Source organism: Callithrix jacchus, chromosome 11 (genome assembly GCF_049354715.1).
Source record: "Callithrix jacchus isolate 240 chromosome 11, calJac240_pri, whole genome shotgun sequence".
Taxonomy (NCBI): Eukaryota; Metazoa; Chordata; class Mammalia; order Primates; family Cebidae; genus Callithrix; species Callithrix jacchus.
In genome coordinates this window covers 62144892-62157519 of record NC_133512.1, presented here as the reverse complement: position 1 = coordinate 62157519, position 12628 = coordinate 62144892, and the positions used below count along the sequence as shown (strand labels likewise).

At 35.6% G+C, this 12628-nt stretch overlaps 1 protein-coding gene and 1 long non-coding RNA gene across 3 annotated transcripts in view; one reads left to right on the top strand and one right to left on the bottom strand.

Annotated features, from left to right (window-relative positions):
* The window catches only part of LOC118143689 (uncharacterized), a 116888-nt gene that overhangs the window by 2992 nt on the left and 101268 nt on the right, over positions 1-12628 (bottom strand). The window lies entirely within an intron of this gene.
* Positions 9792-12628, top strand: part of RUNDC3B (RUN domain containing 3B) — a 207653-nt gene continuing 204816 nt past the window's right edge. For both annotated transcript variants that reach the window (XM_054237809.2, XM_078342951.1), the window contains exons 1-2: positions 9792-9953; positions 10825-11002. The gene's annotated coding sequence lies outside the window, so the exon portion shown is untranslated. The remainder of the gene's footprint in view (positions 9954-10824; positions 11003-12628) is intronic.

Genomic DNA, 12628 nt, shown 5'->3' with positions numbered 1-12628 from the left:
CAACTGAGTAAGATCAAGGGAAAGAAGAAAATTAAGTGGCAATTCTTGGAATTCCAACTTCGTGAGTTACCAGCTGCGTGGCTATGAACGAAACTTCATCTCTCAAAAACCTTGATTTCTGTGTCATTCAAAAAAAGACAAAAACAGCATCCACCTAAGGTTTTTGTTAGAAGAAAATAAGATTTGATGTGTGTTTGGTATAAATAGTACTACTTCCCAGATATCCTAATAAAGATGATAAATGGAGTGGCTGGATGCGGTGGCTCACGCCTGTAATCCCAGCACTTTGGGAGGCCAAGGCGGGTGGATCACGAGGTCAAGAGATCGAGACCATCCTGGTCAACATGGTGAAACCCTGTCTCTACTAAAAATACAAAAAATTAGCTGGGCAAGGTGGCGTGTGCCTGTAATCCCAGCTACTCAGGAGGCTGAGGCAGGTGAATTGCCTGAACCCAGGAGGCAGAGGTTGCAGTGAGCCGAGATCACGCCATTGCACTCTAGCCTGGGTAACAAAAGCGAAACTCCGTCTCAAAAAAAAAATAATAACTAAATAAAGATGATAAATGGAACCAAGATATGAATAAACATTAAGAATGTTAGAGTAAAAGTGATTACTGGAAAGGGCTAGTAATGGACATTGAAAGTAAATAATAATATGGAAATAATTATAAGTATTGCTTTTAAAGTAATCTGTAAAAACAAAATTATGAAGAAAATTGAATAAATTCACATTTAAAGCCAACAGCAAACCATAGTTATTTATTGCAAATATCACAACAGATTACTATTCTTAATATATAAAGAACTCATACAAATGGATAAAAAATTTAAAGGCCTAAATAGAACTGAGCAAAAGATACAAATAGGCAATTCATACAAAAAAGTATGGAGTATAGTGGTACTCAAAAGAAGACATATTGAAATATTTATGCTAACTACAAAGAAATGCAAATTACATCAAAGATATTTTGAGAAAATGAGATTATTACATGTTCACAAGCGTTAAATAAAACAGGTGGGAGTTGAAAATTATTAAAATGAATAAGGAAACATACATAAGGGAAACAAGTCTGTTTGACTCATTAATTCAATTTTAGGAAATCTATCTTAAAGAAATAATTCAAAGTACAGGAAAAAATCTCAGCTAAAGGTATTCATTGCTGCATATTTTATAACAGTGAAAAATGAGCAGTTACTGGAATACTTAACCATGTGTATGGATGAATTAATTATAATACATTCTCTTTAAAAACGTAGTAATATAAAATGTGCTTACAGAGTTTGTGATAACCTCAGAAAATACCTATGTTAATATGCAAGAAAAAAAGGCAGGGGAAAATTATAACAGCCTAATATTCACTATATCAAGCAAATTAATTGGTGTGATACTAGAAATAAAGATACCAAAGTGTCAAGAGTGATTATCTTTTAGTGACAAAAGTTAGGTCTGAGTTTTTTGCTTTAAATTTTTCTTTATTTGAGAAATATCCCATACTAACAATGTATTATTTTATAATAAATTTTTATAAAAGTTTGGAGATGCAGATGAAAATGAATTTTCAGGATCCTGGTTATTGGTACCTATCTTCGAGTGGAGTTTGGTGCTTATTAAGGAACAGTCGCATTTAGTGAAAGCCAAAATTAACTGGCTAAAAGGAGAAACACTGAGAATTCCCAATATTTTGCATGTATTCAAAAGTTTCTCATATTTCTGAAAATCTTATCCATGTTTCTAAGAAAAGTGAGCAAGGAGGAAGAGAGAAAGAGGTAGAGACAAAGATGCTCTTTAAGTAATAAGAAAATACATGGGAGACTGTAATAACTGATTTCTAGCTTTAGTCATCAACTGTCTATGTAACTTGGACACATTTTTTTTCTAATTACTGTTTTCATATCAGCCTCAAAGATTTACTGAGAAGATCAAAGCCCTGGAGATACTTTTCATAACTAAGCATCATATACCTCCACTTGAGGAAGATAATACAGAGGAGAGAATTCCAATTAAGGACTTCATTGTCATTCCTCTGAAGAATTTAAGTTCTATGAGGGTAGCAATCTTGTCCCTATTTTTATTCTGTATACAAAATGCAGCACATATAGTATGTGCTCAATTTCTCTGTTAGTGGCCTTAGAGAAATGTCCATTAACAGCATTATTTGACATTTTATAGCTTATCCAAACAAATAAAGATGGACTTAAGCTAGGGGAATTATTGCTTTCTTTGATTCTTTTTCTGTCTTTACTTAATTTTGTGTGTGTATGTGTGACAGCGTCTTGCTCTGTCACCAAGGCCAGAGTGCAGTGGCAGAATCACAGCTCATTACAGCCTCTACCTCCTGGGTTCAAAGGATCTTTCCACCTTATCCTCTCAAGTAGCTGGGACCACAGGTGTGTGCCACCATGCCTGGCTAATTTGCTTTGTAAAGATAGGATCTTGCTATGTTGTCCCAGGCTGGCTAAAACTTTTATTGATCACTATGTGGCAAGTACTTTGCTAGATGCTGACAATATGAAGATGAGCCATGTAAAGTCCCTCATGTTCTGTGTTTTTATGTTTTTAGAGGTGAAAACTGTTAGGATAATTTTAGCATACAAGGCAACTGTTTTGTTTTCATTTTGTTTTTACAAACAGATTGAACTTATATATCTAAAGTGACCAACTTCCTTTTCAAAGTCAATATCCAAGGAATCTATATACCAATTTTGATGATGCCTGCCAATAAGTAATTTGAACTTTTTTGCTGGATTTGTACTCAGAGTCTACAGAAATATAATATGATGTCCTCAATAATAGAAAGTTTTGCCTTTTACTAATAAATTTAAGTTTTAGAAACAAGAGATAACCCAACATTGCCGTGAAGAACATTGGCTTTAGCATCAAACAGATTGGGGTTTAAGTTATGGCTATTCAACGTTATAGAGTTTATTTCTTCTGCTGCAATTAAACTCCTCATTTGTAAAATGAGACAGTACATGTAAACCAATTAGCTTAGTACCTGGAAGTCTATATTCTGAATGTTTACTTGTGCTGATGCTGTTATTGTTAATAGACTAGTGAGTGATTTACTTATAAGAAATTTCAATTAAAAATGAAATATGGCTGTAAAGTAATGAGCCCAATTTTCTCCTGTACTTAGTAATTATTCTGAAGTTTATTCCTTTGACATCAACACATATTTAGTTGAGGCAGCCCTACTATGTTTCTATTTTATAATTCTCTTAATTTATAACCAAACCCTTTGCCCTAAGATATCAGCACTGAGGAATTCCTGACATAAAAATAACAATATTACCTGAAATGGCTTTTGAATTACAGAGTTTATAAAAACACCATTTCCCTTTTAGTTTTTTTTTTTAATTGTTTTATGATTCATAGACTTTGAACTTGCTTAATCTCAAGTGAACTCTCTCCCGGGAGCAAGGTCAAATTAGTTCAGTGAGCTAATGTTCACTCAGTAATTTCTTTAAAACTTAGTATTATTTCACAGGACAGATCTATGTAAAATACACTTTCATAGACAAGAAACTCTGTGCTAATAGATCAATGAAGAGTTGGTTAGATCTGATTTTACAACTTTAAGTTAGAAAATATTTTATTTTAAATTTATATCAGAAATTTATTCATTCACTCAACAATGCTAATCAAGTACCCTATACATGTCAGGTATTACTGTAGGTACTTGGTATATATTCATGAGCAAAATACACAAAAATCCCTGCCTAGGGAGAACTTATATTTGGTGGTGAGAGTAGGCAGATAGATAACAACATAGTAGATAAGTGATTTTGTGTGTTAAAAAGAGTAAAGTGTTATGGAGAAAAACAGAGCAGGGAAAGGAGAGAGGGAAAATATCAGTTGGGCAAAGTTTATAATTTTAAATAGGATGGTCAGGGCAGACCTTATTAAGTAACTTAGTGCCAAGACAAAATAGAGCTGAAGAAAAGTTTTGAATGGTGCCATTAATATTCTGGAAATCCTTGAATACGAATAATTTTAAGGATATTTCTTTAAAATGATTTCTAGTGTAGAGTAATTCTCATGCTCTAGTGCTTCTCTCTGGATTCATAGATGTTTGAGCTTGTAAGAGAATGTAGAGGGCATCTTACCCACTTCGGTCACTACAGTGAGTCTCTGAAATGCTAAAGAACTTGACCAAAGCCACACATTCAGCTGGAAAGAGGGCCAAGTTAACAACACAGGTTTGCTGACACTGAGCTTACTGTTCATTCTATCGTACTGATAGGAGGAGTCTAACAGTGAAGATTTTAGATTGGCTAGCATGTGAATCCATGCTAAGGGGGACAGGTGCAATCATATTCTCTAGCTATTTTACTTCAGTTTCACATCAGTTTTCTGTCATCTTTAATTTTTGCTATTGAACAGTCAGACCAACTTGTTTTAATGATCATTCTTTAGGATATGGCAGAAGGGCGATAGGTACTAGAGTTCATTTTCTCTACTTGCCTTAGTGGTATCCGTAGTCCAAGTATCTGAGATACCAAAGCTGGCCAAATGAGGCCCGAGGTGTATTTTAAGGTGCAAGATTTGAATGTGAAGGAATTGCTATTACAGGTCGCATTTTGGTTGTAATTAACAATAAAAATTTTTGTAAAATACCTAAAACTATAAAAGAAAATGAGGGAATGAGGCTAACAGTAGTGTAGAAACACTTGCAAAACTTAATTTATTGCATGACCTTTTCTTGAGACACTGATGAATTCTGATTCATATCTTTTTGTTGATTTCCCTTGCGTTAGTCTTTTCCAGTGGGATATTTTGTAATTCTGCCAAATATTTGACTGTATTGTCTCTACTGTTTGAATAATATGCCCTGACCTTGTAGCTGTGTTCCTTCTAATTGGCAACAAGTCATACTGCAGTATTCTTATGTGGGAACTAGCTTTTTTTTTTTTTTTTTCTCAGCCAGGTTCTTGCTCTGTAACCCAGGCTGTATTGAAGTGGTACAGTCATTTCTCTCTGCAGCATCCAACTGCTGAGATTAAGTGATCCTCCCACTTTGGCCTTCTGTGGTGTAGATGTACCACCATCCATCTTCATCTTCTCTTACTCGGGCTACCTTAACTAGTCCGGGGACTACATACACCTGGCTTTTTTTTTTTTTGACAGATAGAGTCTTCCTATGTAGGCCAGGCTGGTCTTGAAATTCTGGCGATCCTCCTTGAAGTGTACATCCTGCCTCAGTCTCCCAACATGCTGGGATTACAGGAGTGAGCCACTGTACCTGGCCTGTTCTTTTTGTTTTACTTGAATGTTATGCATTACATTCAAAGTGCTCATGCAGGCCAGGTTTATGCTTATTATCATTTCATCACCTGGCAAATGCAAACCTGACTATTCTATAGTCATGTTTTCTTTATTCTCCATCATCTTTGTTACTATTTAAAACAAATAATTATAAAAATTATGTTGCCAAAATTGCCACTTAGGAGACTCAATGCATCTCATATTTGAGAAGTGCCTAAACAGAACTCTTAATCCTGTCTCCGTATTGGCTTCTCATTCAGAATGCATATCCAAGTACATAACACTCTTTACTTTGTGTCAGAAACCTGGAGGAAAAAGAGAGATTATTGCTAGCATCCTCTTTACCCTTACTCTCTATATCCAATTTGAATCCAGTTTCTTCTCAACAATGACAATAACCTTGTCCAAACCACTATATCTACCATCCATCTTCTCTTACTTGGGCCACCCTAACTGGTTTCCCCACATTTACTCTAGTTTTCTTCTAATTCACTCCCTACATAGCAGCCAAAGTAATTTGTAAAATATACATAGTATCATATCATACCCATGAGTAAGGCCTGCAAATGCTTCCCACTGCTCTCAGGTTCAATTCCAAGGGTCCTCAATAATCTGTCTTCTGCTGACCTCTATAGCCTCAGGCCATTTCTCCCCTTACTCCTTCATGTTCCAGCCACACCAGTCTTCTGACAGATCCTTGGAGCTTTGCTAGGCTCTACATTGCACGATGCTGAGGTTTGGGCTTCTACTGATCCTGTCACCCAGAGTGCCCATTAAGTTATTTTTCAGCCCTTGCTCTCCTCCCTTCCTCCCTCCTTTTGAAGTCCTAAGTCTCTATGTTTTCATCTTAATGTCCATGAGGACCCAAGGTTTAGCTCCCACTTATAAATAAGAACATGTGATATTTTATTTTCTTTTTCTGTGTTAATTTGCTTAGGATAATGGCTTCCAGCTGCATTCATGTTGCTGCAAAGGACATGATTTTATTCTTTTCTATGGCTGTGTAGAATTCTGTGGTGTAGATGTACCACATTTCTTTATCCAATCCACTGTTTTTTTTGTTTTGTTTTGTTTTTTTTTTTTTTTTAATTTTTTATTGGCCAATCCACTGTTAATAGGCACCTACGTTGGTTCCACGTCTTCGCTAGAAAATAGCATGTATTTTTAAAATATATTTTTAAATGCTTACAGCAGGTCTGAATTACTTGACTTATGCAGATATGAGTTTTAGTTTTATGCATCTGTTGCAAATAAAATAATCAGGGTACGGAGTTTCTCAAAGGAATTGTTTCTTATTATATTATTTTATTTTAGATTTTCATGGCATGTTGCAGATGGTTCCTGCATTCCAGTTCTAAGAATTTTATAACAACTAAATTTAACAAATATTTATAGATATAAAGCAATTGCACAGAGCATGCCAGATATAGAGATAATTTTAATTTTTGACCTTAAAGGAACTTCTAATACACTTGAGAGAAAATAGGACAACTAATTTTTATTGAACTCTAACTCAGATTTTCCCACTGACTCTTGTCACAGGTAGGGTTATGATTATCTTCATATTAAAGAAGAGGGAACTAAGATTCAGTGAGTTACAAAGTGAGTAGCAGGACTGATCTGTTTGAGTTCCTTATAGATTCTAGATATTTAGTCCTTTGTTGGATGCATAATTTACAAATATTTTCTCCCATTCTGTAGGTTGTCTGTTTATTCTGGTGATTGTTTCTTTTGCTGTGCAGAAGCTTTTTAGTTTAATTAGGTGCCATTTATTTATTTTTGTTTTAGTTGAATTTGCTTTTTGGGTCTTAGTCATAAATTCTTTTCATAGGCCAACATCCAGAAGAGTTTTTCCAAGGTTTCCTTCTAGAATTTTTATGGTTTCAGGTCTTAGATATAAGTCTTTAATCCATGTTGACTTGATTTTTATATAGGGTGAGAGATAGGGATCCAGTTTCGTTTTTCTACATGTGACTATCCAATTTTCACAGGACCACTTATTGAACAGGATGTCCTTTCCCCAATTACGATTTTGTGTGCTGTGTCAAAGATCAGTTGGTTTTAAGTATTTGGCTTTATTTCTGCAGTCTCTATTCTGTTCTGTTGGTCTATATATCTACTTTTATACCAGGACCATGCTGTTTTGGTTACTATAACTTTATAGTATAATCTGAAGTTAGGTAATGTGATGCTTCCAGATTTGTCCTTTTTGCCTAGGATTGCTTTGGCTATTTGGGCTCCTTGTTGGTTTCATACAAATTTTAGGATTTTTTTTTCATATTCTGTGAAAAATGATGTTGGCAGTTTGATAGGAATTGCACTGAATTTGTCAATTGCTTTGGGCAGTATGGTCATTTTCACAGTATTGATTTTTCTAATCCATGAGCATGGAATGTATTTCCATTTGTTTGTGCCATCTATGATTTCTTTCAGAAGTGTTCCATAGTTTTTCCTTTAGAGATCTTTCACCTCCTTCATTAAAAGTGTTTCTAGGGGTGTGTGTGTGTGTGTGTGTGTGTGTGTGTGTATCTGTTGTAAAGGGGATTGGGTTCTTGATTGGATTCTCAGCTTGGCCATTGTTGGTGCATAGAAGTGCTACTGATATATGTACATTGATTTTGTAATCTGAGACTTTACTAAACTTATTTATCAGCTCTAGGCATATTTTGCAGGGGTCTTTAGGGTTTTCTAGGTATAAGACCATATCATTGAAAAGATAATTTGGCTTCTTCTTTTCCGATTTGAATTCCCTTTATTTATTTTTCTTTCCCAATTGCTCTGGAAAAGACTTTTGATTTCTCAAAATTTAAAAGAGAACTGCAAATTGGCCTAGCAATCCCATTACTGGGTATATACCCAAAGGAGAATAAATTGTTCTACCAAGAAGATATATGTGCTTATATGTTCATTGCAGCACTATTCACAGTAACAAAGATGTAAGATCAACCAAGATGCCCATCAGTGGTGGACTGAATAAAGAAAATGTGGCATATATACACCATGGAATACTACTACACAACCATAAAAAGAAAAAAATCATGTCTTTTGTTGCAACAAGGTCATTATCTTAAGTGAATTAAGACAGAAAACCAAATACCACATGCTTTCATTTATAAGTGGGAGCCAAACATTGGCTACTCATAGACATAAAGATGTCAACAATAGACACTGGAGTCTACTAAAGAGGGAGAGAGGGAAGGGAGCAAGAGGTGACCTATTGGGAACTATGCTCACTACCTGGGTGATGGAATCTTTCATACCCCTAACCCCAGTATCATAAAATATACCCATGTAACAAACCTGCATGTATACACTCCATATCTAAGAAAAAAGTTGAGATTATTTTTAAAATACTTCCCTTAGCTATAAAACCTGTGTTCCTTAAGTCAAAAATGGATCTATAAAAGGAAATTATGAGTTTTGGAAAGTTTATTCTTATTTATTAATCTATACAAACTTGGTTTGTGTTAAATTATCCTTTGAGTTCATGATAATATTTAATATCCTCTTTTTTTGGACAAGCAATTCCAAAATTTTTTAATTTTACTTTCTGAAGCTAGTTCTCTACTATAAACCAAAATAGTCATAATATGATGAATGAAGAATCTCATGTCTGTAATCCCAGAGCTTTGAGAGGCCAAAGCAGCAAGATTGCTTGAGGCCAGGAGTTCAAGACAAACCTGGGCAACATAGTGAGACCCTATCTACAAAAAAATTTAAAAATTTGCCAGTTGTGGTGGCATGCACCTGCATTCTTAGCTACTAGGGAGGCTGAGGCAGGAGGATCACTTAAGCCCAAAAATTTGAGGTTACAGTGAGCTATGATCATACCACTACACTACAGCCTGAGCAACAGAGAAAGACTCTATCTCAAAAAAGAAGGGAAAAAAAGGAAAGAAAGAAAGAGAGAAGGAAGGAAGGGAAGGGAGAGAAAGAAAGAAAAGAAAGAGAAAGAGAGAAGCCTGGCTGATATTTATATCTGATAGATTACAACATTTTCTAGTTTATGGCATTTCAGTTCATGACCTTGCATCTCAAAGCATCAGATTAAATAAAGATGTTATTCAAGGTGAATGCTTGTGTAACAAGAGTGTTGCCATCTAAAATAAAGCAAACTGAGATATGTTAATAGTCACCCTGTTTAGACATTTATAATTACTATTGGTTTTCCCTTTTATTCTTGCAACATTGTTTCCTGTCTCTCCTGCTAGTGTTTAGGTACTTATAGTAATTACTAATGGTTTTGCCTTTTATTCTCATTGCATTGTTTCTTATCTCTCCTACTGCACTATACATTCACAAAGTAAGGAGCTCTGTCTGTCTTGTCCACTTCTGTAATGCCCAAAAGCCTGTACACAGAGTAGAAGCTTCATCAATATCGGATCAATTAATGAATAAATAAGGTTGGGTTGTGTGTTTAGTCCACTGAGAGTTAACAAGAAGCCAGGGTGGAGTCACCAAAGAAAAACAGCAGTAGGAGATGACGTCAAAGAAGGGACATATGGTTAGATCCTGCAGGGCGTGTAGACCGTCTTGAGTACTTTGCAACTCAAGTGAGGGAGAAAACCACTGAAGAGTTTGCAGAGACTTAACATAATCTCATCACTCTGGCTACTAAATTGAAATCAGACTGTAGGGAGCCAAGGGTAGAAAATCTGGAAGCTGGGAAGCTGTTCCAATGATCCAGGTGAGCCCAGGGGAGTATAGTAGTGGGAATAATGAAAAGTGCTTACACTCTGGATATATTTTGAGGGTAGTGCCAACAAGATTGCAAAAGGCCTTAAATGCCATGATAATATAATTTGTAGATTTGTGTGTTATAATTGTTAAAATAGCCTATTCATAAGAAGTAATCAAATGAGGAAGGAAAAGAAGGGCAAGAAGCCATATCAGAATCTCTTGGGTTTGATAAGTTTGAAAGACACATTTAATATAATTTTTCTATTAAAAAAAATTAATTCTTGAATACAAACTACAGAAAGTAAAAGTCTACCAAATATCTTGTACTGATGGGCATGGTGAGATATTCAGAAGATTGATAAAGCAAGCATTGAGAGACAGCATAAAAACCTCTTGCATGACTTTGCTAATACTTACGTTCATAGTAAATAAAAGGTATAATTTATACCTTTATAGCTATTGCCTAGTATAAGATGTTTTAAGGTAGATTTTAACATAAAGTTATGTTTTATAGTAATAGTATAAAATAATAAGCATCTACCTTCTAAAATTATGTACCTGAGTGTTATTTATATCCAAAATAGTATATTCTATTACTTGAAATAATGAGACATCTTAAATAAGAGCATTCTGGGCTATTATTAATTTCTTGTGATTTCTGCATTGTGAGACTTTGGACATCTTGTGCAGAATGCATATATATAAGAAAAGGACAAAGATAATCCAAGAAATCCTTTTCGTTAAACCTGAAAAACCAGAGCATTTGTTATAAGACTATGAAGAAGAAAAAGTATGTGGTAAGGAGTGATGGATGTTTTTTGCAATCTGGAGCTGACACAATTTCTTTTGTATATGTGTGTGTGTGTTTTCTTTTTAAGCTGAGACAATGTTATGGTCAAAATCATGGAGCTCTTGCCATGCCACCAAACTTGATATCCACCAGAATATCTTCAAGGAAGGACAGTTAATGATAATAGCCAACAATTGTGCAGCACTTGCTACAAATCACTCCCTGTTTTAAGATGTCGTTTGTGATTATGGTATCTCCCCTACCAGGTAAACAAAAGTTTCATTAGTTACACATTTATCTTACCCCAGCTCCTGTGAAATTACCATATGTGCTATCACTATTATCTCAACCTTAGAGATTGGAAAACTACAGCGCATAGAAATTATGCAATTTCCCCAAGGTCATATAATTCATGAAGAGCAGAGCTAAGCCATTTGTATATGCTCTTTCTTTGTAATAAAGGCCGCTAGGATGGGTCTGAAAGGAGCTGAATAGACCATATATTTATTGCTTTCTTTGTCTAAGAGATAACAAGCAAACTTGCACAAATTATTGACGAGGCCTAGTAGGGAATGGGTTTGTGTGGCAAGGGGAGGGAAGATGAGTTCATGGGAGTGGGGTATAAGTTGATTTGGTTTATTTATTCTGTATAGCCCTTGAAATAAGCGTTCTGCCTGAACCGGCAATCTGGGAACCACAAAATTAGTAAAATGAGATTATCTAGATCTGTTGACTTGGTGTACCTTTAAGTAGTTCAAGACATGGATCTGTTTGCTAAATTTCCCTTAAGGAAAGAGACCTCAGGCATAACCAGGCAATCCTGTACTCAGGCATTCTCTTTAAAAATTGTCAGTTGTCCAGAAAATTCTTATCTGTTCTCCAGTGAATTTTTCTTTTTGATAGAAGATAACAATGTCCCAGAAAACCAAAACTTTGGTGATATGTACATCAAGGACCCCCATATATTATAAAGGAGAGGTTTTCTGAGAACCTGACCGTGTTAAAGGTTAGAAAACATTTAACGGTGGCAACATATGACATTCTCATCTGAGGCAAAATCATAGCACACTGTTGAAAAAATCTTACATTTGGAGTGCTGCCAAATCATTACAAGGCAGCACTCTCTACTTTCCACCATTCTCCACGTGGCAGGCAGAGTGAGCATTTCAAAACTCACATCTGATCTTGTGAGCCTCTGGTTTCCAACTGTTCCAAGGGCTTCTCACTGTTCTTAGAATAAAGATGAAAATGTTTAATGTGATCAGTGAGCCTCTGAATAAAACAAATCCTGTCTTCCTCTCTGGCCTTCTGTCTAGCCATACCCTCCTGATCCTCCTTACTCTCTGAGCTCCAGCCACACTAACTTCAGGCACAGTATATTTCCTCCAGCCCCAGGTCATTTGTACATGCTCTTCCTCTGTCTGGATAGTTTCTCCCACCACCAGCCGCTTTATCGAGTTCACTCCTATTCTTACTTCATAGCATAGCTCAATCATTGCTTCCTTCCCTGGCACCCTTGCAGGGCCATGGTGTTGTTTAACTCCAAGGGCCCTGTTGACATTATCTACCATAGGAATAGCACCTCCTGGAGTCCTGCTCCAGTTTCTTTTATATGTTGTCCTCTCCTTTGGATCATTTATCATACTGATAAGTATGTGTGTGTTGATTTCTTTAGGTTTTGATTGATACCTCTCTCTCCCATCTGAATCTTAAGCTCTATGAGAGCAGGAGTTTTCACTCACCATTGTACTCCCACAATCTAGCATAGTGACTGTCACATAATGGTCAATTAAAAAATATTTATTGAATGAGTAAATATGACAAATATTTGGAGACTACCAGTAGGTCGATAGTGTTGGAGACTACCAGGAGCTTAATAGTCTCTTTGAAGT